Source organism: Neofelis nebulosa, chromosome 3, assembly GCF_028018385.1.
Source record: "Neofelis nebulosa isolate mNeoNeb1 chromosome 3, mNeoNeb1.pri, whole genome shotgun sequence".
NCBI lineage: Eukaryota > Metazoa > Chordata > Mammalia > Carnivora > Felidae > Neofelis > Neofelis nebulosa.
This window is the reverse complement of record NC_080784.1, coordinates 107,379,437-107,406,449: the sequence shown is the minus strand read 5'-3', so window position 1 is coordinate 107,406,449 and position 27,013 is coordinate 107,379,437.

The window sequence follows — 27,013 nt, the reverse complement described above, 5'->3', positions numbered from 1 at the left end:
CCAGATTCATAGATATTTAAACTAGCTCAGTCCCTGCTAATAGACCTACAAATGAGATCACTCCAATTACCATAATATATTGTCATTATCTAACTCTTCGTCTTTTTGCCTTCCAATAGATATAACTGCCTAATATGAAGCTGCTCTAATTTTATTCAAAAGCAAGGGCTATACATCTTTAACACTTTTTCTGGAAATATATAAATGGCTTATTGTTCATCATACTTCATGAGTTTATATCTAGCATGGCCAATTGCACAATAAATTGAGAGTAGCAATCTTATTCTTCATTAAATAATCAATACTCTTGCTTCTACAGCACTCCGTGTCATGTCTTTCAAACGGGGCTCTTATTTTTTTATTGACTTTGTAAAAAATAATAATAATTCAACACAGAAAAAAGAAATTTATTTTTTTTTTAATTTTTTTTTTCAACGTTTTTTATTTATTTTGGGGACAGAGAGAGACAGAGCATGAATGGGGGAGGGGCAGAGAGAGGGAGACACAGAATCGGAAACAGGCTCCAGGCTCCGAGCCATCAGCCCAGAGCCTGACGCGGGGCTCGAACTCACGGACCGCGAGATCGTGACCTGGCTGCAGTCGGACGCTTAACCGACTGCGCCACCCAGGCGCCCCGGAAAAAGTAATTTAATGTCTACCTTTTACCCAACACTATGCTCAGCCCTGAAAACACCAGAGTGAAAAAGAAGTCTTAACATTTACTGACTTTACAAACTAGAGAAGGAAAGACAATCATCAGACAATTATACTATGTTACGATAAAAACCATGAAAGGACAAGTTCCAAATCCATGGGAGCAACCAACTGTCTTATGCTGTTTAAGTAAATCTTTCTCAAATATTTGATGTTTAAGCTTGAACTAAAGAACACAGACAGAGTTTTCCATACGAAAAGGTGCAGAATTGAAAGGGGGTGCCCCTGAAGTACTAAAAATATAGTTGCAACATGGACAGGAAGTGTGGGAGACAAGAGAAAACCTGTATGTTATACTAAGTCATTGGTACTGTGTCTGAAATAGGGAAAATTGAAAGATTTTAAGCAAAAGAGGGACATAATCAAATTTTTCATTTGAAAAAGATCGTTGACTGTATTACAGAAAATTGGAAAGAATGAAACAAATATAAGTTAATTAGGGAATAATTTTATATAAATTTAGAAAGAATGCATATAAATGAAATGAACTAAAGGAACAGTGATTAATAATGGGGAAAGAAGAGCAATACAAGTGAAATAAAAAAGATCATCATCTTTTTAACAAATAGTGTTGGGACAACCGACATCAACAAACAATGAACTTGCACCTAAATAGAAGAGCTAACTATAAAACTCTTAGAAGAATATAGAAGTATCAGTATTAGCATAGTATAAGTATTAGTATAAGCTTTACTGACCCCAGATTGGGCAGTGTTTTCTTAGATATGATACAAAACACAAGAAACAACAACATAAACTGAACATCATCAGAATTCAGAACTTCTGTGTTTCAAAGGACACCATCAAGAAAGTAAAAAGACAACCAACAGAATAGGAAAAAAGTTTTTGCAAGTCCTTTATCTGATAAGGTACAACAGGGGTTTGGAGGCATTTAGGAGCTGATCAAGAAACATGGTATGATCAAGGAGTGGCAGTGGCACATACGAACTTCATTGGGTTATGCCGGCTACAGTGTGGGGGTTGCTACTCAGAAAGGGAGGTGGGGAAGGAAACTCCCAGTTGCTCAGAGGGGAATCTCTGCATTGCAGAACTCTAATGGTAACAGCAACTGATGTTTTTATAGACCTGAATTTATCTTATCTATTGCTAGCAGATGTGGGTGAGGTCTTGTGAGCTATGCAAAGCAAGTAGGCTCTCAATGGCTAAAAACTGGTCTGTTTGGCTATTAAAAAAAATTAACGTACATGTCAGTTAGAATTGGGCACCAGTGGGCTTTTGAAGTAACAAGTCTCAAACTGCAGTGAAGAAATAAACAACCTAGGGGCTAATACATAGAGGCTATTTTTGGTTGATATATATGACATGTACCTACATCTGGAACATATTAAGAACGATTACAACTCAAAAATAAAAGAGAAATAAATCAATTTTAAAATGAGCAAAGGAGCTAAATAGACATTTCTCCAAAGAAAATATACAAAAAGCAAATAGGCACATAAAAAAGATTCTCAGAATCATTAGCGTTCATGCAAATGCAAATCAAAACCATAATGAAATTAATGTAACATTGTATGTCAACTATACTTCAGTCAAAGAAAAAACACAATGAGATACCACTTCATGCTCAGGAGGGTGACTATAACCTAGAAGACAAGTATTAAAAACTCAGGATGATTTTAATAAATTGGAACATTCATGCATTGCTGGTGGAAATGAAAAATGCTACAGCTGTTTCGAAAACCATCTGGCAGTTGTTGAAATGGTTAGACACAGAGCTCCATGTGAATCTACAACTCTATGTATACACTCAAGGAAAGGAAAATGTATCTCCACACAAAAACTTGTACATGAATAATTATAACAGTGCTATTCATAAATGCCAAAAAGTGGAAACAGCGCAAATGCCATGAGTAAATGAATGGAAAATAAAATATGGTATATCTATACACAAATTATCCAAACATAAAAAGGAATGAAATACTGATACATACTACAACATGGGTAAACAATATATGAAATGAAAGAAGCCAATCACAAAGTGTCATATATTGTATGATTGTATTTATATAAAACATCCTGAGAAGATGAATCTGTAGAGAAGAAAAGTAGATTCATGGTTGCCTAGGGCTGTGACAAATAGGATTGGTGGCTGACCACATTGTGGCATAAATTTCCTTGGGGGGATAATAAAAGCATTCTAAATTGACTGTGGTGATGGACACACAACTTTCGACCAGGCTAAAAGCCATTGGATTGTATACTCTACGTGGATGGATTGTATGGTATGTGAATTGTAGTTCAGTGAAGCTTTTAAAAATAAAGTTATTCTTTGAAAAGGTCATGTGCTTCTTAATATGGATAGATAAATAAAGCATAGTTAAACTAAATTACACTCCGGGTGCCTAGGTGGCTGTCAGTAAAGCATCAGACTTTGGCTCAGATCATGACCTCACGTTTCGTGGGTTTGAGCCCCGCATTGGACTCTGACAGCTCAGAGCCTAGAACCTGCTTCGGATTCTGTGTCTCCCTCTCTCTCTTCCCCTCCCCCACTCACACTCTGTCTCTCTCTCTCTCTCTCTCTCTCTCTCTCTCAAAAATAAACATTTAAAAAATTTTTAATAGAAAAAAGATCTATTACACTCAAATTTCATAGTAGCTAGTAATGCCACTCACCAAAATAAAGAATAGAGAAAAATAAATACCTAGTAGTACAATTCCTGGATCATAGGGTAGGTCTACTTTTACCTTTTTGGGGAACCTCCACACTGTTTTTCAAAGAATCTGCACCACTTTGCATTTTCACCCAACAGTGCAAGGGGTTCCCTTTTCTCTGCATTCTTGCCAACACCTGTTATTTCCTGTGTTGTTAATTTTAGCCATTCTAACTAGTGTGAGGCGATATTTCATTTTAGTTTTATTTTTATTTCCCTGATGATAAGTGATACTGAGCATCTTTTCATGGCTGGAGGTCATCTGGAGACGTTCTTTGGAAAAACGTCTATTCGTGTCTTCTGATCATTTCTTAACTGGATTATTTGTTTTGGGGGGTGTTCAGTTTTACAAGCCCTTTATATATTTTGGATACTAACACTGTATCAGATGTGTCATTTACAAATACCTTCTCCCATTCCAAAGGTTGCCTTTTAGTTTTGTTGATTGTTTCCTTCACTATGCAGGAAATTTTTACTTTCACGTAGTCCCAATAGTTAAGTTTTGCTTTTGTTTCTCTTGCTTCAGGAGACATATCTAGTAAGAAGCTGCTACTGCCAGTGTCGAAGAGGTCACTGCCTATTTCTCCTTGAAGATTTTGATGGTTTCCTGTCTCAAATTTAGGCCTTTCATCCATTTTGAATTTATTTTTGTGTATGGTATAAGAAAGTGGTCCAGTTTGATTCTTTCACATTTTGCTACCCGGTTTTCCCAACATTATTTCTTGAAGAGCCTGTCTTTTTTCCATTGGATATTCAAAGGGATACATCCATCCTGATGTTTATAGCAGCATTATCAACAATAGCCAATTTATGAAAAGAGCCCAAATGTCAATCAGCAGATGGATGGCTTAAAGAAGATGTGGTATATGTAGATATAGTAGAATATTACTCAGCCATCAAAAAGAATGAAACCTTGCCATTTGCGACAATGTGGATGGAGCTAGAGAGCATTATGCTAAGCAAAAAAAGATAGTCAGAAAAAGGCACATACCATATGATTTCACCCATGTGGAATTTAAGAAACAAAACAAATGAATATGGGGGGAAAAAGACAAACCAGAAAACAGACTCTTAACTACAGAGATCAAGGGGCGCCTGGGTGGCTCGGTCAGTTGAGCGTCGGACTTCAGCTCAGGTCACAATCTCACAGTCTGTGAGTTCGAGCCCCGTGCTGGGCTCTGTGCTGACAGCTCAGAGCCTGGAGCCTGCTTCATATTCCGTGTCTCCCTCTCTCTCTGCCACTCCCCTGCTCATGCTCTGTCTCCCTCTCTGTCAAAAGTCAATAGACATTAAAAAAAATTAACTACAGAGAACAAATGGAGGGTGCTTGAGTGGAGATAGATGAAATGAATAACAAGTATTAAGGAAGGCACATGTTGTGATGAGCACTGGGTGTTGTATGTAAGTGATAAATCTCTAAATTCTATACCCAAAACTAACATTACACTGCATATTAACTAACTGGAGTTTAAATAAAACTTGAAAAAAGAAAAAAAAGAAACAGAGGAGGAGAAGGGGGATTTGGGGAATAAAATAAATTGGACTGTGTAAACCTAAGACAATCTTGAGGTATCAAAATAGAGATGATCAATAAATAGTTTCATATATGGGTCTCCAGAAGGGGGGCGGTGAATCTTGAGTAGACATAGATTGAGTAGACATAGATATCACAGAATCATCACCGTATAGATGTTACTGTGAAATATGAAACCTCTAAGGATGAATATATAGGAAAAAGATTAAAAAGCCAGCCAAAGAAGCCTAAAGAATCCTAGTAGCATGCCCAGGGATGTAGAGTAAGGTCTTTGCCAAGGCAAAAGTTTAAATAAAGCAATAAGAACAATAAGTTTGGGACAGGGATCCTCTCTTGCTTATGATTCTATGAAATGCATATTCCCAGGTAAGAAAAAGAAACATTCCCTTGGTTAAATAATGTTGACCTGCAAGAACACCTTTCATCTCATGTCTCTGAAGATTCTGTAAGTCATTGCCACAAGACATAAAGCATATAATTAAAATTTAAAATAATATATAATTGTAGTTAATATTTTTAAGATGATAAAACTTTTCCCCAAGTACAATTCTTTTAAAGTGTTTAGCAGGATTTTAATTAGCACTAACTCCATCAAAGATGAGAAAAACAATAGCAGACAAATCTTTGCACAGCATTGCAAATCCTGACACAGATTCTATACAGCTTCTAAGTCACATTAGAGCTAAATTTGATTGAAAGATATAAACCAAGTTTCAAAAAGAGTATGTATTTCTATCCAAAGGAGAAAAATCATTCCTAAAACTTAATTTCCAAAATAGTTTTTAATTGTGTTGCCTGCATGTTAAATGTATGTTTTACCTATAAGAACATTTACTTGGTGGGATAACATTTTCCATACTTTAAGATTAGATCCAATTATATAGGAATAGTCATTAGAATATAAGCCATATTGCTCCATGTCACATGGTTAAATCATCCGCCATCGTGAAGCAATTTTCAGTCATACAACAGAAAAGGAGATGGCCTCATGTGTGTAGGTAGGATATGTATCGTGAAGCAATTTTCAGTCACACAACAAAAAAGGAGATGGCCTATGTGTGTAGGTAGGATATGTATCAGTGTTTGCAGCACTTCCTTGGACAATAGCAATGCTGTATTTAGTGTACCTCTTCATTGAAAATGAACAGTTTTATTTTTTTTCTTCTTTTTTTTAAACTTATGTATTTTGAGAGAGTGTGTGTGTGTGCAGGTGCAAAGGAGAGGCACAGAGAAGGAGAGAGAGAATCCCAAGCAGGCTCCCTGATGTCAGTCTGGAGCCCCACACAGGGCTCAGTCTCACAAACCATGAGATCAAGGCCTGAGATGAAATCAAGAGTCAGATGCTTACCCAACTGAGCTACCCCAGCACCCCTCTATTGTTTTCTTCCATAGATAAGGACTTTGGTGTGCTATTCTGGAAAAGATTGATGAAATGCAAATACTACCTGGCATAAGCCCAGTCAGCTTCCTTAAATATCTGTGAACACAGTAGACTTCTTCCCACACCAGGACTGTTAAACCTGTGAATCCCTCTTTCTTCTCAAGTAATGTGAAGGCTCACTCCCTTGCCTCTTCCATGTACTCAAATATCGCCCTTTTATTGAGGCTTTCTCTGAATACAGTTTTTACATTGCAACTGTGCCCATGACACTCTCTGCCCTCTTTCCTGCTTTATTTTTTCTTCATAATTCTTATTAAGTCCTCTGGATTTTGCCTTATTGTATATGCATGGTTTGTCTTTGCTCAGTAGAATGCAAGTGGACACTACAGCAGGTAATTTTTTTTTTAGTTGTTTTTGCTCAGACACATATTCTTGGTGCCTAAAGGAGTATTTATTGGTAAACAATAAAAACATAATGGTTGAATGAATGAAATGGGCTAAAGGCAACATTTAAGGAAATAATTGCGGTATATAGTCAACAATATTATAATAGTGTTGCATGGTGACAGATGGTAGCTATACTTGTGGTGAGCATAACATAATGTAGAGAGTTGTTGAATCACTATGTTGTACACCTGAAACTAATGTAACACTGTGCGTCAACTATACATAAATATATCAATTAATTGCTGAGAAGACTAATGTCACCGATCTTCAGACGCAGCAAGCCCAATAAACCCCAAACAGAATAAATAAAAAGAAATCCATAACTAAACACATCATAGTGAAACTAGAAAGTCGAAAGCAAATGGAAAGGCTAAATCTTGTCAGGCAAGAAGACCAGATTACCTTCAAATGAGTGGCATTAGGCTGAGAGCTGACTTATGGACAGCAGGGATAGATTCCTGAACTGACAAACAGAAGAAATTCAATAGTATGAAGACATCTTCCAAGAATGAACACAAAATAAATAGGCCCCCCTTAGACTAGGTCAGTTGGGAGCCTTGCCATGGGCCCTGTGATTTCTAAGACCCTTCTCTGGTCCTGCTTCACTCTTCTATGCACACTGGGGTGTGCACACATAAGAATCCTCATGCTGAGGGACAAAGCTGGGGATGGGAAGAGAATATGGGTTATGCTACAAGCCAGAGTTTTCCATTCCATCTCTTGCTTTGATCCCTATAAATGTTTTAAATGGAGTAAACAAAATACTTTTGGTTAGATATCATGGGCTGCCTTCATAGACCTTTTTCAAACAAAAACTGACAGTTTGCCATTAACAGATCCTTACCAAATAAATCCGCTATCTATACATGACTCAGAAGCAAAGTAGTCTCAGATAAAAATACGTTGGGAGGGAAGGAAAAGCACAAAAAGGGATAAAAGTATGAGTGAATAATTACTGACTTCATGAAATAACTGTATATTACAGGATAAAAATATATAATCAGTTACACAGCATTTGCATAGAATGATGAATGGGTCTAAATCCTTGTGTGTGTATGTTTTTTTTATTTTTTCTGAGGAGGAGAATAAAGGCATTCTTTCACTTTAGAGTTTGAGAAGTTTGATATTTGTAATGTAATTTCTAGAGTAATCTAATGCAGATATATACATTCCAAAATAGGAGAAGGGAAAATAATGAGAAGATTAAAAGTAATCAACCCCAAAGGAGGCAGAGAGTGAGAGAGAGCAAGTAAAACAAATACAAAATTCAAATTAGATAAATAAAAATGCAAATCTATTAGCAATTACATGATAAGTAAATGGACCAAATGCTCCAAAAAAGTCAAATATTATCAGACTAGATTTTTAAAAATCCAATTTTACACATAAGGATACAGAAAGATTAAAAGTATGGGGACGGAAAAAGATAAACTAATATTATTAGTTTCTAACTAAAAGAAACTTTTACTAGTTTCTAACCAAAAGAAACCTGGGGCAACCATGTTAATAGAACAAAAGACTCTAAGACAAAATAGGACCCCAATAATGCCCCTGAGCACTGCAGCTGCTACCTCAAAATGCCTTCAACACTGATGCTGGGTACTGCCTCAGGGAATGAATCCCCTTTTCACCTTTATGTCACTCATTTCAGTTTCAAACTCTGCTTTTCCCTTAGCTGTCCTAATAGTTGAAGCCATGTCTATGCTCTTTTGGGTTACTGACTGGGGGAAATGCCAATAATGTTGCCTCTCTTTTTCTTTTGGTTTGTTTACTCTGGGGGAAGTAGATGGCCTTAATTATCCGGATGGTTGTTCCTGATTTTTAGTTTATTAGAGGATCACACAAACTCACACAATACCATCACCACAGGGAATGAGTTGTTCTAAATAACTGAGACAAGGTCCAGTTCTCCAGCTCTGTGTAACTGGCCAGCAATTACATTCTGGCTTGAAATTTTCCAAATGTAAAAAGTATTAGTATAAAATATGGCCATTCCAAATAGAATAAAAACCTTCCATTCCAACTACACCGGACACTAAGATTCACAGGACTTATGAGTCAGAAAGGTTTCAACTGTCCTTTTCATGCCTAATTCTGAATAGGATTTCTGATTTATGAAGTACATTTATAAGAAAAGCACCTAAAATAACCTCAAATAATTAAAAGTATAAAATTCAATCTCCTAAAGACAAATAGGTTGTCACATTTCCCCCCTCCAGTCACATAATATTGAGCCATTTGTGATACGAAGTTCTGCCCAACAGTGATCCTTTAGCCTAAACTAATCACTACGAGGCAGCTGGCAATTTGACAGGAAGAGACAAGCTGACAGCTTTTCCTCAAACATCAAGCATGCACTATGTTTCCAGTGCAAAGCTGGGTTTGACATTTAATTTAAAAAGTAACTTAACATAGGTCTACACACACACACACACACACACACACACACACACACACACAGGCTACTGCAACAAAATCAATTTTGTCTTATTTAAAGCTGAAAAACATTGATGCCCAAAAGGCACAATTTTCATAGAAAAAAATATCACTACTTTACCACTGAGAATACTGAGAATATTAAAAATAATGCATTTTGACTAGTCCAGGGTATTGGACTTGGCTCAAGAGTACAGATAATAACAGTGTTTATGAAAGGAGTTTAACTGCTGTAAATAAAAAATATTACTATAATTAGCTAGTAATTTAGACAGAAGTATCATCAGCTTGAAGAATATATTTATATACACATGCACATACATCTACATACCTAGACATATGTATAGAAACACACACACAGAGACACATACATGTATGCTCAGGAAAAAGCTTCTGAAAACAGAAATAGCACTTTCACTGGATTTTATAGGTAGAAAAATGCACACATAACTTCTTACCATAATAAGTTTAGTGACAAGCAGAATCAATATGGTTTCATCATATTATCAACTTAACCAAATAAGAAGTTGATATATTTAAATGTGCCAAGGTAATATTTTTAAAAAAATTTTGTTAGATAAATAATATTTTCCAGTATAATGCTATTCAGTATACTAGCTTATTTGTGTTTGGTTTCTTACAAGATGAAGAAAACCTGTAACATTCTTTATAAGCCATGCAATTTCAAACTATGAAATATGATGAAAAATTATGCAAAATTTAAAATCCAGTTAAACTTTTCACTTTCTTGCCAGAAAATAAATTTCAGTGTTTTATTATTGATTAGCAAATATCAGGCCTTGCTCACAACACATTACTCACACTTGCTGGAACACTAGTTGTTCATTTTGCACTGCTAGCACCCGTTCCTAAGGACTCTTGCTGAGAAGTCAGGAACTATTTCCCAGAATACCATTCTATGCATGTTTCCAGATTTGAGTTTAACCATAAATGAAACTCACAGATTTGGAAGAAGTTCTAATTCTCTCAGAAGGTCATGATGACCACTCACTGAGGTTTCCCAGACTGCTTCCTGATCACCTGCTTCTCTGTTGAAGACTGATAAAGTTCACAAGATCTTTTCCAGGAATTGCATAAGCTTCCCAACTGACTTTGGAATCCTCTTATTAGCTTCAGGCTAATGTCATCAGTGGCTAGTTTTTGAACCCCCTGACCTTTATCACCATCCCTCCATCTACCAACTCCACCACCCCACCCATTCTTCCCACATTCATGTAAGTCCCAAATTTTCTATTGAGTCACATTATTCTCCCAATCCTTTCAGCAGTTCTGGTTTCCTAACCAAACCCAGAATAATATACCTTTACTCAAAAATATAGAAGATGCTATTTTTTTGGGTTCCGGGATCCAATTTCAATGTTTCTGTGATGGAGGCAGGGGGTGGCTTCCCCATACATACCAACCAATTTTCAGACACCAGCTAGATGACTGAGAATTCAACTCAATTCTAACTACAGGGAGATAGTATCAAACTTCATAGGTTAAGGAATCAGTGCTACAAGATTGTCTTGTCCCCCACCCAACTTCAGATGTCAGTAGCAAGCCCAGGTTGTTTCCTGTACTTCTAACTAACTGGATATAAATCAGAGGTTCATAAGATCTTCTCTTGGGGCGCAGTTAGTTTACGAGAGCAGCTAACAGAACTCAGAGAAACATTTTGCTTACTAGATCACTAGTTTATTATGAAAGGATAATGGATAAAGGATAATGGATACAGCCAGCCAGATGAAAGAGGTGCATTAGGCAAAGTAGGGAGGAAAGGCACAGAGAACTTCCACATTGTCTAGAAATGAGTCATGCTCCCCAATCCCGATGTTTTTACCAACCAGAATCTCTCTAAAGACTGTCCTCTTGGATTTTTATGGAATCTTTGCCACAGAGCCATGACTGATTAAATCATTGGCCATTGGTAACTGATTCCACCTTTAGCCCCATTCCTCTCCCTAGAGGTCCAGGGTGGAACTGAAAGCTTCAACCTTCTTCTAATCATATGGCTGCCTTTACTGGCAACTAGCCCCCATCCATAAGTGTATTTCATAAGTCACCTCATAAACAAAGGATACCTTTATGTTTCTTATCACAGAAAATTCCAAGGGTCTTAGGAGTTCTGTGCCAGAAACGGAATGAAAACAAAAATTAAAAAAAAAAAAACTTTCTTATTATAAATCACCATATCACAATGTTATACATTAGACCCTATAGTGGTAGGTTTTCAAGGAAGGTTATCATGCCAAATAACCAAAAAGGAATAACAAAAATCTAAAATTTTCTCTTTTAGAGGTTAATGACTTCCATAAAAGATCTTGATAGCCTTTGAAAGTAAGAGTTTCATTTACTTTGCATATAAATGTGTGAAATGATATTGCTGTAAGCTGCTATCAATCATGTACATGTGAGTGTGAATAAAGAATCTTGAGCAAGACCTTCTACCATGACCATATCAGTATTATGGGTGTTAAGGCCTCTCACTTATACCTCGGCTGCAATATTCTCCAAGGCAGGGAAAGAGAACTCCATCCCTTTCGCTACTCTGTCAATATAGGATTCAAAAGGGGGGTTTTATAGTAACAACAATGCTGCAATTTTAGAAAACTTGGGCTGTGCTGTATTTCACATTCAGTTATTATTCTGTCCTTTCCTTTCTACTGTAAACCATTTTAAATGCTAAGATAAAACTTATTCATTTAGATAATCATCTTCATTGTCATTCATAATTTTATCATAGTACTTTTTCTTAAGAGTGTACTCTATGAGGGGCACCTGGGTGGCTTAGTTGGTTAAGCATCTGACTTTGGCTCAGGTCATGATCTCATGGTTTGTGGGTTCAAGCCCTCCATTGGGCTCTGTGCTGACAGCTCAGAGCCTGGAGCCTGCTTCTGATCCTGTGTCTCCCTCTCTCTCTGCCCCTCTCCTGCTTGTGCTTTCTCTCTCTCTCTCAAAAATAAACATAAAAAAATTTTTAATAAAAGAGTGTACACTATGAAAACTTAAATAAAAGACTAAAAAAAAGTGACAATACAGAAAGCTTGAAATTGTTCCTTAGTGTACAGACTAGAAAAAATTAGGTCAAATTGTATAATATTTATATAATTGATAGCATCCACCCATAGCATAGTTAGATAAAGAACAGATAAACAAAAACTGTTTCTTCATTTTAACAGGAAGTAAGTAATGATTTCTGTCTTCATCTCTCCCACCCTCCTCCCACACAAACTCACACACTCACACAAATATAGAGAACCATGTTCACACACACTGTTGCCTATAAAACCATACATCTAAGGTTTGAAATGTTACAAACTGACTCCATATGTTTATAACCTTTAATTATTAAAACAGTCTTATCATATATGTGGGATAAATATTTAATGATCAAATCATATCAGTAATCAAATACAGACTTCTGCAAGTTTAGTTCTTTTATGAAGCCTTTGATTTCCATCCCAAACAGAATTGTATTCTTTCTTCCCTGTAAGCCCTCTGTATCCTACATAGATTGTCACCATAGCAATGTTAACATTTTTATTTACTTCTTGGCTAAAGTTTCCCCTATTACCTGGAAGCTTCTTGGACAAAAATGTATATCTTATATCTATAACCACAGTACTTAGTACAGTCTAGTGTGCTTCACACCCTGCATGAATGCTTGTTGAAGGATGAAGTGAACTGAGGAACTAGTTTTTTCTCTGTGAAGTTAGAAGGAACAGTAGCAACTTATAGTAAGGAGAGTGATGAATGAACATCAAAGAAGGATAAGTAGGCTTAGAATAGAATGTTCTGTATTTGGAAAATAAGCCAAGAGAAGACACAAGAAAGATGAATTCAGACAATGGTAGCAAACATTATTTTGTTTTCTACTTCTGTTTTCGTGCAACCACTGTTTCTTCCTTCCATCCCCTTCTACATGTCTCTGTAAAATGAAGATCTTCTGTTTTATATCTGTCAAGTAGTTATGAAATTTTGGCTACTAAAGATTGGAAAGAATAATAAAGAACAATCTAGGGAAATTGATAGAGGCCTGCTTCATTTGTAGCAGAATGATTGAATGAGAGCACCTATGATTAAGTACCTATGAGGCTCAGAAACTTCCAAAATTCTAGTAGAGACACTAGATATTATGCTTTGGACCTCAGGTGATGACGTATACCATTCCTCTTGCCTCAATACAAACTCAGAATTATTCTAATATTCCAAAGAGGAGAAGTCCTCAGAATATCTAGAAACAATTTCCATGACAGGAATGTTGGCATTTTAGGAAGGAATAATGGTAAGACTTCTTACAAACAGCTGTACAGAAGCAGATGTGAGCAAACAGCTCAATCAGGGACAATTTGACATGGAAACAGAAGCTTATAAACTCCCATATAGGAACTTGCAAAGAATCACTGTTAGATTCCCCCAAGTCACTTCTAGACACTGTAAGGGAGAAAGCTATGTTCACGCTAGTACATAGGTCAGGGCTATAAAACCAAGATTCACTTGAGTGACAAGTAAAAGGATTGCCGTGTAATGTTGAGGGCCTAGTTGAAATTGGAAACCATAAATCTGCTCCATATGACAGAGTGGGGATGAAATCCATTAGAAGGTTATTCCAGTGATCCAGGCCAAAACGGATGAATTTTGAATTAGTGCAATGGCAGGTGAAAGTTAGAAAAGAAAGTGAATGCAAGAGATATTAAGAACATGTAATCTATATTAAATTATGGCTAATTGAACATAGAATTCATTGAGAGAAAGCAGTCCAGGAATTGTGAGGCTTAATCAGTGGTGGTTTAACTCACTGAGACAGAAAAGGAATAAAAGAAAATTTCATAAGAAAGATGATTTGAGGGTCAACTGGAAGGCTCAATCAGTTAAATGTCTGACCTGATTTAAGCTCAGGTCATGATCACATTTTGTGAGATCAAGGCCTGATCTGGCTCCATGCTGACAGCATGGAGCCTGCTTGGGATTCTCTCTTGCCCTCTCTCTGTCTCCTGGTTACGTTCGCTCTCTCTCTCTCTCTCTCTCTCTCTCAGAATAAATAAAGTGAACTTTGAAAAAAAGAAAGAAAGAAAGATGATTTGAGTGTTTACATGATATTTGAACCCATTGGTGCTTAAGAAACTGCCAAGAAATAAGATTTTAATAAGACCAGTAGTAGGTCAAAGACTAGTCGTGGGAAAAACAAAACATAAAGGGCAAGTGTAAGAAGAGACAGAGTATATGAACATAGAATTAAAATCACAAGGTGGTGGTAACACCAAAGCTAAGGGAAGAGAGATTTTCAAGAAGGGAGTATTCCACAAGTTCAATTTTGCTGACACCTCAATGAAGTACAAAGGCAGGCATGTGCTAGATTAACTTTACAAGACAGGACAGTAAAACCATCATGATTATGATACAAAGTGCAGAGGTGAGATATAGAGTAATGAGTGATTAATTTTGACTGTACCCCCACTGTGAAATAGTATCAATATGGCAATAGTTTAATCAGTGGCCTCCAAATTTTTTGATAACAAAGCTGTGTGAGTCAAGAAAGAGTTGAATGTGATTCTCATTTAAACATAAAACATGTTTATTTTATGGACATATAAATATGAATATGGGTATATCATGAATAAAATAGTTGATGGAAATATACATCTAGTCCTGTTTATTTGAAATAGATACAGTAGAAAGAGATATAGAAGAGAATATATTAAGAATATTCACAGTTAAGATGAAATCTTGGAAACAGAGTGAAATCTAAGGAAGAGTATTCTAGTTCTAAGTGAGGGCAATCTTACTCTGTCATCTGTCACCACATTACTTACCATAGTGAATTCAATGTTTAAGAAAGATTAAAGGAGAAACAGAGCATTATTATTGTAAAAATATACATTAAAAATCAGCTATCAGGAATGCTCAACAATATACTACATCACTAACATTTCCTAGGATTACATAACTGATTTGGAGGCAAGTTATTCTAGTTACCATGAGACATGTTCTCCAGACATCTACTGAAAATTCCCATTTCGTTTAAAATTTTATTTTCCCAAGTGCTGGAAATATGTACAAGCAGACATTACAACTGGAGGTTTTTAAAAATAGTTATGGAGGTCCCTAGCTTCCTTTTAGTATTTTTAAATGCTTTAAAGTAATTGAATATTTAAGAATAAGAACACATAGCCTATTTATTTTAGTTTGGAAATAAAGCACTGAAAACCATGCATTCCAATAATGCACTGGAAACTCTACAATAATGCATGGGCAAATAATGAAAAAGGGTCTTTTGTGGTAAAAAGGAGGAAGTTACTAAATTATTTACTAGTTCATTTCTCACAACTTTATACCAATGAAAAAGAAGGAATGTATTTGGTGAAGAAGACATGATGGCAACCTAGGGAGTAAGTAATTTCGTCATCATAGAATTTTGATAGCCATGAAATTGAAGACTGAGCATAATAATTAATGTATCCTACTTTTGGAGGACAGACAGACTGAAAAGTTCAGGTGTAAGGAAAGCACTTAATTCATGTCTCAGAAGTGGACAATGATTCAAGCAGTCTGAAGTGCTCTCACAGAAATTATTTATGGCAATGCAATTATATGTGAGGAAAAGATAGAAGGTACATGTATAATTATTTTAGTTGCACCAGAACTTTGTGGAAAGTAAATGCTGGGAAAATATATTAAGATGGAAACACAATAGCATTTAATAAGATGGAAATAAGACACAAAACCAATGTGAAGAAGATTAGAGAATATCACAGGAATGTAAGAATAATATCAGCTGAGGCTTATCATCATTTTCCAAAGCTTAAATATTGCTTCTTTTAGATGCTTGCTGGGAAAAAATTAACAATGAATAGCTAGACTCATTGCCTGGAGTTGATGGTGTAAAGTTGATAGATAACATTGCAAAAATGGATGCCATCTCATTGTTTATCTGTTCTCCATAAATGAAAATGGTCAAACTAAAATATATACAGCAAGCATTTAGAAGAGGAACCTGAAAATTAAGACCAAAAAAGGTGTACTCACTACTCTGTATGAGGTCTCCTGCCTCAGAGAAATGTCATCCCAGGAGAGAAAAACGAAGTGTAAGTAGGATTGATTGACAATCACAAGAAATTTCTAAGTAATGATGAGGAAATGAAGAAATACCAAAACAGAGAGAGTGGGAAAATTTGGTTATATTTTTTTTTCTGAAAGGTAAAAAGACTCCCAATAGGACATACAAAATTAAATAATATTTTGAAGGAAAAAAAAAAAAACAGCTGATGACTAAAAGTCAAATGGATTCATTAGGAACACATTCATAGTATTTTCTATTCCATATTTTCAACCTTGTCCTGTTAACAATTTATAGTAACAATCTGGAGAGAGAGATCGAAAGCAAGATTCCAGGTTTTTGAGCACCAGAAGCTGAGGTATTATAGAAGCATTAAAAGATGAAATCCAGGGGCGCCTGGGTGGCTTGGTTGGTTAAGCGTCCGACTTCAGCTCAGGTCATGATCTCACGGTCCGTGAGTTCGAGCCCCATGTCGGGCTCTGTGCTGACAGCTCAGAGCCTGGAGCCTGTTTCAGATTCTGTGTATCCCTCTCTCTCTGCCCCTCCCCTGTTCATGCTCTGTCTCTCTCTGTCTCAAAAATAAATAAATGTTAAAAAAAAATTTTAAAAAATAAAAGATGAAATCCATATTTCAAAATATAGCAGTGGAAAGGGGGAAAATAGGGACAAATCTGTTAAGAAAATATCACATGGCACAACCTCACAACTCTGTGAAATCGATATTATATACCCTTAAAGTTGAGAAAACAGTGTTGGTGGGAATTATTAAACTGTTCTGAGTCATTCAGCTGGTAATGCAAAAACAGATTCAAATCTATATCCTGCTGACTTCAAAGTCTGGATTAGCTTAAACTAGTCTAACTTAAACTTTCAAAGATGTGGCTAAATGGGTTCAATGAAAAGGCTGTACTTTAAGACATACATTTAAAAGAATCCAACTGAATAAAAAGAAGGAAAGTATTGTCTAATAGCACATTTTATGTGAAAATACATAGAAATTCATTCATTCAATAAAGAAATACCTATTGAACATTATCCTTCAAGTTCTATTCTAAACATTCAGGATAAAATGGTGAAAAAATAGACAAAAATTCTTGGCATTTGATGTCTACCTCCTGAGAAGAGAAACAGTTAATGAGCACTCATATATCCTAAGAGTTGATTTTTATATTAAGTACAAAAATTGAAACAGGTGATAGAAAGTTTGGAAAAGAGGCTTACAGTTTCAGATAGAGCACTAAAAAAAAACCTTCCTGGAGAAGATGACCTTTAGGTTAAGAGATGAAGGAGTTGAGAAAAAGAATCAAACAGATATCTGTGGAATAGAACTTCAAAAAGAAAGAAAAGCTGTTGCAAAATCCCTGATGCAGAAGTGTCTAAAGAATGCTAGGAAGCAAGTGTGGTAGAAACTGAATTGGGTGGGGAGTAAGAGGGAGAGTGGTAGGAAATGAGGCAGAACATTAGTCCAGATTGTCTGCAGAATTCCATGAGGGAGAGAGACATTACAGCTGGGAGAGCCCTCCTTCTATTTTTTTTTAAACTTTTTTAAGGTTTATTTTTGAGAGAAAGACAGAGAGACAGAGAGTGAGGGGAGGGGAGGGCAGAGAGAGAGGGAGACACAGAATCCAAAGCAGGCTCCAGGCTCTGAGCTGTCAGCACACAGCCTGACACAGGGCTGGAACTCACGGACCGCAAGTTGACCTTAGCCGAAGTCAGATGCTCAACTGACTGAGCCACTCAGGCACCCCAAGCCCTCCTTCTATTCTAACAAGATCATGAGTAGAGTATTCTCACTTAAGTGTGTGGAGATTTTTAAACTCAGAAAACAAGCCAAGAAAAAAATATATGAAGAAAATTGAACTCCAAAGATCAGCAAGGATATAGAAAAGAACTTGACACAAAGTCACCGTTCCATAGCTATTTGTTGATGGAATCAAGCAATGGTTACATAGCTTTCTATAACTTTCACATATGTTGTTATTAAACAACATTGGGAGAAGCTCACAGTAAACATTGCACAGTTGGGGATTAACTTTACCCAGAGATACTGCTGGCCTTGTAGGCAGCTTCTAGGAGGATCTCTGCCTTTGGAACATATTGCTTAATAAGAATTTTTGGATTACCTGGGGCCTCAAGTCACCTCAGAGAGTCTATGTTAACAATGGTAGGGGCTTTGCCCACTCAGTATCAGCTCAGCCTCCAGAGCTACTGAAGCCTAAGGCTAGCTATCTGCACCATCAATCATGCTATATGACCAAGGCTGGATAAAACTCTGGACACCAAGGCTCAGGCAACCTTCCCTTGTGGTCAATACTCTATGAATATTTTCACACATTATTGCCAGAGAAGTTAGCACTTTCTACAGCTCTGTTGGGAGAGGACAATTGCAAAATCATGTTTGGATCCTGCCTACTGAATCTCTTCCCATTGCTGATTTTAATCTGTATCCTTTCCCTGTAATAAATTATGACCATAAGGATAATAGTTATCAGTGAGTTCCATGAGTATTTCTAATGGTTTGTCAAACTGTGGTAATCTTGGGGACCTCAACACTTGCAATTGGTTTCAGAAGTGAGGGTGATCTTGTAGAATGCTGAACCTCACAAATATCAAGGTAATAATGGCCAGTAATCCTGGACAAAAAGTTAAGGAAATATGTGAGAATGATATTAGGAGAAGTGTCAAGAAAAAAATAGCGCAATTTTTTAGTGTTTGGGGCTTGAATTAATGGGCCAGTGAAGGTATGTTTAATGACTTGGCTAGGCAATCAAATATAAGCATCCCTTTCTTCAGGAAGGCCTCCCCTAGCAGGGTAATGTATAGTGGGGTCCTTCTGCTTAACAGAAGTAGGGTTTAAGATATTCTAAGTGGAGAGCTAATGAATGATATTTTGTTTCATTTACTTTGAATGAAGAAACTTGAGGTGATTTGTGGGTTTGTGCCAAAGACAGTTGGGTGGTGGGGGCGGGGCGGGGGTGGAATCAGTTGGTATCTACCACTCAGATGTTCAAATACCAGAAATAATTGGCACATGATCTTTACTGCTCCATAGAATTCCAGACAGTATGCATCAGATTATTTTCGAGAGGACTATAACTTCATGGAGAGTCACAGTTGCCACATCTGGGATGTGATAATTGTGTACTATAAAAACAGGTCTTCCTCAGTTGTTTGGTCCAGAAGATGGGGCTATTTTAATTTTATGGGGATAGGTGAGACACCAGCTCATGATTTAGGAAGTGGACAATAGACTTATTCACTGTACAAAGATTTAAGTGGTACTTTGAAAGGAGGTCAGGATTTTATAAAGTTCTTCAGGAAAACATTTCACCTAAACAATTTTCTTACTTGCAATCAGAGCTCTACACTGGCTAAGCATGTTACTTGAGTTTTTTCCCCATTATTAAAGCTCTTTAAGCATGAGCTAAAAATATTTTTACATGATAATTTTAGAACAAATTTAAGTTGTATCAGTTTGGTTGGCTTAACTGCTATATCAAATAAACCAAAAAATACATAAAGGAGCACAAAATGTTTATTTCTTCCTCACATAACCTTTTTAAAGAAAGTGTTCCTGAAGAGCTGGGTACTTTTAATTAGTCTTAATTCAGAAAACAGTACCCATTGATCTTAAAGCTCTGTCAATCCCTAAAACATTATAATTCTCTACAATCAAAATCAAAAGAAAGGGAGAGAGCATGAAAGTACCATAACTGCTTCTTAAAAGTCTTGGTCCTTGAAGAGTAGATATCACGTCCACTCAAATTTCACTGTTCGAAACTCAACCATTTGGCTCCATCTATCTGCAAGTAGCTCAGAAAGAAAGAAAGTTCTTTCCTGACTAGTGAGCAGCTTCTTCTGATTATCCATTAATGTTTTATTCCTTGGAACGCCATCAATGTTACCTTTTGTTCAAGGGGCCCATTCCATATTTAACCAAGTGATTATGGGCACATTGAAAGCAGAAGATATCATTTGGTAGTACATACAGATTTACTAAGAATTAGTCATGTAATACTAGTACCATTTCTTTTAGGTTCGCTTAATTAGAAATCACATTTGGCAGGAACTTTTGGAAAGCATCTCAAGATATTCTACTGGTCCAAGAGAGATAAGTGAGAAGTAGATGGCAGAGGAGTTTGATAAATTATTATTTCAACAACCTTAACCCAAAAGTTTAAACATAGGAGTATCAGTTTGGGGGGGGTGTCTATGATGGTGTTCTCAAGGACTTAACTTGATCCTGAACTCACGCAAATGTTTTAAAAGCCTTAGATTAAGGCATAGAAGTTTTACTTATCAAACTGTGACTGCTACCAAGTGGAATAAAGTCTAATAAGGTAATATACTCAGAATTGGTAAAGCATGGACATTCAGCAAAAGTTAATAAATGGTTTATTTAATAAGTCATAAATATGGTAGAGCTTTGTATGAATAAAGAAAAACTCCAGCTTTTGGTTGGAACACATCAAGGGCACAGCAACTACTGATAGTAGTGAGTGGAACTCCACTCACATTCATAAGTGTGAGTGGAAATCGACATAATAGTGAATTATGTGGTAAGACCTAGGAGTTAGTTATAAATTCCATAGAACCATCAATTTGCTGTAAAAAAAAAAAAAGTCAAAGCAAGCTTATGATGCATAAAGAGAAGTCAGAGTTTTCTCAAGGAAAGAAACAGTTCTGCAGAAGTGCACTCTGGTCAGGGCATATTTGGAATAACTTTAATTTCATTTCAAGGACATTGGCAAATGTAGTATACTCTAAAGAATGACTAGAATCATAAAGATTTGGAAAGTACTGTATGAATAATAGTTGAAAGAATTGAAAACATTTAGACTTGAAGAGGAAATGATCATCAGAAGGTTTTCCTTGTGAAAGAGAGATTAGCTCTAATCCCGCTCCAATCCCACTACCAGGTAAATATCATTTTTCATCAACATAATGTTCTATTATTATTTTTGGGTTATTGCTACATTAGTATTAGCATTACAATAACAACAGTGAATATAGATTGTAATATATGCAAGATGGTAGCAATTTACTGGGACTATCTCAGGTATTTCTAACAACCCTATTTCCTGGAGGTAGGCATGGTTACTATTCCCATGTTACACATAATATTACTGGACACACAAAGATTATACAACACACACATGTTCACACTACTACTAAGTGCTAGAACTTGGATTAGAGCCAAGAAATACTACTTACAGAGTTCTGCCCTAACCAGTATGCCATGCCATTCTGAGTAGAGAATGTTCTAATAATTATATACAAACCTCACAGTATCCACCCTATAAGAGAATTAGATGTCCAAGGCACAGACAATCAAGAGAAAAATAGGTCTTCAAATTATAGGTGGAAAATTTAGAAATGCTACCCTAAGTGAAATGTTGGAACATATGATTACTGATGTGTTTGCAACTTTTAAGGTTTTATGATTCTTTATGTATATAATTTTGCCTTTTCTTTCTCCACTCAACTGGACAGCCGACCTTGAACAGGGGTGGAATTGAATTGTAAGCATTAGCCTAAAGGAATTTCACTATGTGATTGGAAATGTTAGTGGTTGCCAGATTTTTGTCCTTGCCATTTCTTTTACATGAAAATCCTGCCCATAATCTTCTATTCCCATATTTAAATCATTCTTTTAAGAGCCCTCTAAATTTCTATCTTCCCTATAAAATTTTCCTTGACTCTCCAGGGATAATAAATAGTTAATTTTATATGGCAACTTGAATAGACTATAGACACTAGTTGTTGGGTCAAACACTAATCCAGATATTGCTGCAAAGTTAATTTTATACATGATTCACATTTGCAATCACCGACTTTAAATAAGGTAGATTGGCTTTTATAATGTGAGTGGGCTTCACCCAATCAATTGAAGTCTTAAAACCTGAGGGTTCCCAAAGAAGAAGGAATTCCACTTTCGTACTGCAACATACAATTATTGCCTGAGATTCCAGGCTTCAGACTCAAGAGTACAACTCTTACCTGAATTTCTAGGTTGCCAGCTTGCCCTACAGATTTTAGGCTCGACAGCCCCCACAATATATATTATTGTAAGAGGATAAGGAGACAATTCTCTCTCCCTCCTTAGTACTCTATTGTCCCTAGTCTTTCACTTTTATTAACCATTCCTTTTTCAAGAAGAATTTTGTCTATTTTCTTGAAAACCCTCATTTGATTACTTCAGGCGTTGTATACTGATTCACTCTTCTCATGCCAAATCTAGACTTTTTCAGGTCTCTCCCAAAAGATCTCACACACCACATTTTCAAAAAAGTGGAAGTTGCAGAGGCTGTCATTAAATCCATGGTTCCTATTTTTTTCAATTTTTTAATGTTTACTTTTGAGAGAGAGAGAGACACACAGAGCGCAAGCAGGGGAGGGGCAGAGAGAGAGGGAGACACAGAATCCGACACAGGCTCCAGGCTCTGAGCTGTCAGCACAGAGCCCGACACGGGGCTAGAACTCACTAACCGCAAGATCATGACCTGAGCTGAAGTCAGACGCTTAACCTACTGAGCCATCCAGGATCCACAAATCCATGGTTCCTATTTAACTCAACTTTACTTTTATAAGGAATCTCAAAGCTTACTTACCCACCCAAACTGCTACATAGAGGAAAGAGTTTGCAGGCTGATAAATGGATAGAACAATGTAATACTACGCTTCAATATACTTAGTCATTTTATACACAATGTGAATATAACTAAAATTGATGACAAACCTCCACACACAAAAAATATATATGACATGTAGTTAAGAGAAAGGACAGTGTTTTAAAGCATATCTAAAGAAAACCCAATTATTAGAATTAGCAGACAAGGGAAGCACCTGGGTGGCTCAGTTGGTTAAACATCTTATTTCGGCTCAGGACATGATCTCACGGCTCAGATCATGATCTCACAGATCAGATCATGACCTCACGGCTCAGATCATGATCTCACAGCTCGTGGATTTGAGCCCTGTATCGGGCTCTACTGACAGCTCAGAGCCTGGAGCCTGCTTCGGACTCTGTATCTCCTGTCTCTCTGCTTGTGCTGTCTCTCAAAACTAAATAAATAAACTTAAAAAAAAAAAGAATTAGCAGACAAGGACTTATCAACAATTATCACAAATATACATTTTTAATTGTAAGAAAAGAAAAAGACCTAATAGTTAACAGAAGATAGATTTCAGAAGAGAAATGAAGTGAATGGAAATTCTAAAATCAAAAAAGTTATTCTCTAAAAAAGTTTATACACACACACACACACACACACACACGCACACAGATACACATGGGCTTTAAAGTAGATCAGACATTGGAAAATATTTGTAAACTTGAAGACAACGCATTAGGCATTTCCAGATTAAAGCCAAGAGAAGAAATATACAAAAATAAGGATAAAGTGTTAGTAACCTGTGGGATATTCTAAAGGGGCTAAATTTACATGTAAATAGAGGTTCAAAGGAAGAGAAGTAGCAGAGAATATATTTGAAGTAGGGCCTAATTTTTCTAACTTTTACAAAACACCAATGCATAGTTCTAGGAAGCTCAACCATCCTGAAGTGGCATAAATACAAAGGAAACCAAACTGTAATATATCATAGTCACATTGCTAAAATACAAAGTCAACTATCTTCAAACCAGAAAAAGAAAAGGACGTTAAATTTAAATACAACACAGTAAAACAAAACAAATCAGCAAGCAATGAGGGCTGACTTACATAAAGACTACAAAATAACAAAAAAAGTATTTCAAGTGTATTGACATTAATATATAAGAGCTGACGATGTAAAGATGATGACTTTTTCAGTAAAAAATATTCCTAGAAGAAATTTAAAGAAGAATATTAGGGATTTCCTTTAAAAAAAAAAAAAAGGATTCTATCTAACAGTAAAGCTTTAGGATCTCCTTTGGAATTTCACATATGTAGGCTGTCGGCAGGGTGATGTTACTCAACAGGATGAGGATGGAAAAACAACAAATCTAAATTCTTTATCAACATCATCAGACCTTTCTCTATCCCGGGCAAGGTGTTACTGAAGTTTCTTGCGGTGGAAGTCCACCAAGGGCAGCACACAGGCAAAGCCCTTCTTCTGCCGGTGCCCCTCTGGTGCCCTCTACTGACGAGGTTTAACATGTGCCAACGGGCAAAGAAACCATATCTACAGGGCAGAGTTTCACTGGTACCCAGCAAGCAATTAAGATTCTATTTGAAGCCGGCAGGCAACGAATTGACAATTGGCAAAATTGGCAACGGGCTGGAAATACTCGAGGGAATCTGATGCTAAAATTATTAAAACACTAGCATCACCATCTTTTATTATTTTGGAAGGATGAGACTATAGCAAAATAAACTATACTAAATTTAGGATTTCTCAGGTGGTTTCCAGAATTATTCTTTCTCTGAATATGAACATCAATCCAATGGAAGGAAGACTTTGAGGAAAAGTAATGAAGAGGAAGGAAAGGAGGTCCTTGTGAAAACTTTTGATATTTATTAATATTGATTTCGTACAAGATACATTGTAAGTTAGTGGGGATACATAATAAACCTCTACCATATCTTTTAAATACAATTGAGAAAGAAGTCATGCAAATAAAAAAAAACTGCTTCTAGAATTTATTAGATGTTTATTGCCAAAGTAGTGTGCAAGCAAGAAGTACTATAGAAAAATCAAAGGAGGGACAGCCTATCTAGGCCTTGGGTGATCTTTCCTGAAGGAAAAATGGCATAAGGTTCAGGGATAGGAATGTGCAGAAAATGGTTAGGGAAAGTAAGGGTTCTGGTTTCCATACAGGAATACTGCAGAAAAGCGTAAAGATGGGATAAGATTTTGGTTGATCAGGAGTGAGAAAATGTAAATAAAAGTTTCAAATTCATCTCTCAGAAAATAGACATTTAAAATTTTTAAGCAGGGGAATGATATAATAAAAGTGATGTCATAAGCAAAATAAGCTAGTGATGGTATTCACCACAGATTGAAATTAAGGGAGAAATAAGGGCGCCTGGGTGGCTCAGTTGGTTATGTGTCCGACTTCAGCTCAGGTCATGATCTCGCAGTTTGTGAGTTCAAGCACTGCATGGGGCTCTGTGCTGACAGCTCAGAGCCTGGAGCCCCTAGGGATTCTGTCTCCCTCTCTGTCTACACCTTTCCCATTCACTCTCTTTCTCTCTTTCAAAAATAAATAAATATTAAAAAATGTAAACAAAAGAAATTAAGGGAGAAATAGATGGAGAAATCCAATGGAAATCACTGCTATAAATACTGAAGACATTGATACTTGGGTTTGGATCACAGAATTGACTGTAAAATGAATGGAGTCCAATTATTAAGAAACCCTTACAGAAAGATAACTAATACATGCATACCATCTTGGGATAAAAACTAGTGTAGTTAAATTCATACATGTAAGTCACATAGAGTACAAATAAGCTTTCCATGTGAATATATTCGTTAAGAAAACATGGTGCATGTTTGATGTAAGGCAGAGATACTTCCAGAAGGACACTCATCTAGCTGCTATCACACAGATAACATATCATCTTCACAGCTGAAGTCGTAAGAATTTGTTATTTATTTTATTTATTTTTTTAGGAAAACCATGAGAAGCAATGATGTCTTCCCTGATAACTCTGTTCGGCTGCCATAGGACAAGCCATCATTTTTATTACCTTTCAGCCGATCAGAATGGCCATGGACAAATAAGATTCTCCAGGACTTTCCCTTTATGTAGAGAGACAATATGCACATGCTTGATCTCCTGAAATATCAGTAAACAGAAGCTATGTGCCAACTTAATGTTTCTGTTATTCTTTATCACTGCTAATGAAAATATAGCCAGGACTCACACCAGAATGATTTTCTCAGCATTACTTTCCACCAGAATACTACCTAGCAATATTTTTCTCCTAAACCATAGTGAGTCTTTTGAAATACCATTTAAAATCACATCCCTATATATAATTCACATATGAGTTGGCAGATGAAGGTAGAGTTGTGTTAGAAGTATTATTTTCACCATGAGAATAAATTTCATGTATTGTAATCCTTATGCCTCATAACAAATATACCAAGATAAGAACAAAAGATCCAGTTACAAAGGATTTATTTTGTTCATTACTTTTCCAGTGTTACTACTGCTATGCAACTATATAATGAAAATACTATAGCTCACATATGATTTCCTTTTACTTCTTAACAGCAAGGATTTTTTTTTTTTTAATAAACTTAAAGTGATCACAGTGTGGCAACTTCTTTGCTAAATGCTGTGGACACATAATGACAAAGTCCCTGCCCTCATATTTCAAAGTCCAGGTAGAAGTCTCAAGCAAAAGAATTACAGAAATCTAGAAGAACAGAAAGAAATAAAACAAAGCAAGAATGCTGGACTGCCTAGAGCAACCAAGTAAAGTTTTCCAGAAAAGTTGATTTTGAAAGTCATAAAAGATGAGGCATCACAAAAGAAGAAAGGATTATAGGTAGAAAAAAGGCTCACAAGTGTATAAAGGAAAAGAAAGCTTTATCATGTATTTTTATACTTAAAATGTAGAGTGTTAATCCAAAATAATCAGAAAATGTTGCACGAGTGTAGCTTAAGAAACTAATTTAAGGCAATATAGTTATTTTTGTTGCCAAAAAATATTTTGATGCTGTCTGGTGGTTGAAAATTAACAGGCACATTATTAGTTGGAGGGTTTCTACACAGAATGACAGATTTCAGAACTATAGTTGGGCGGCGCCTGGGTGGCTCAGTCGGTTGGGCGTCC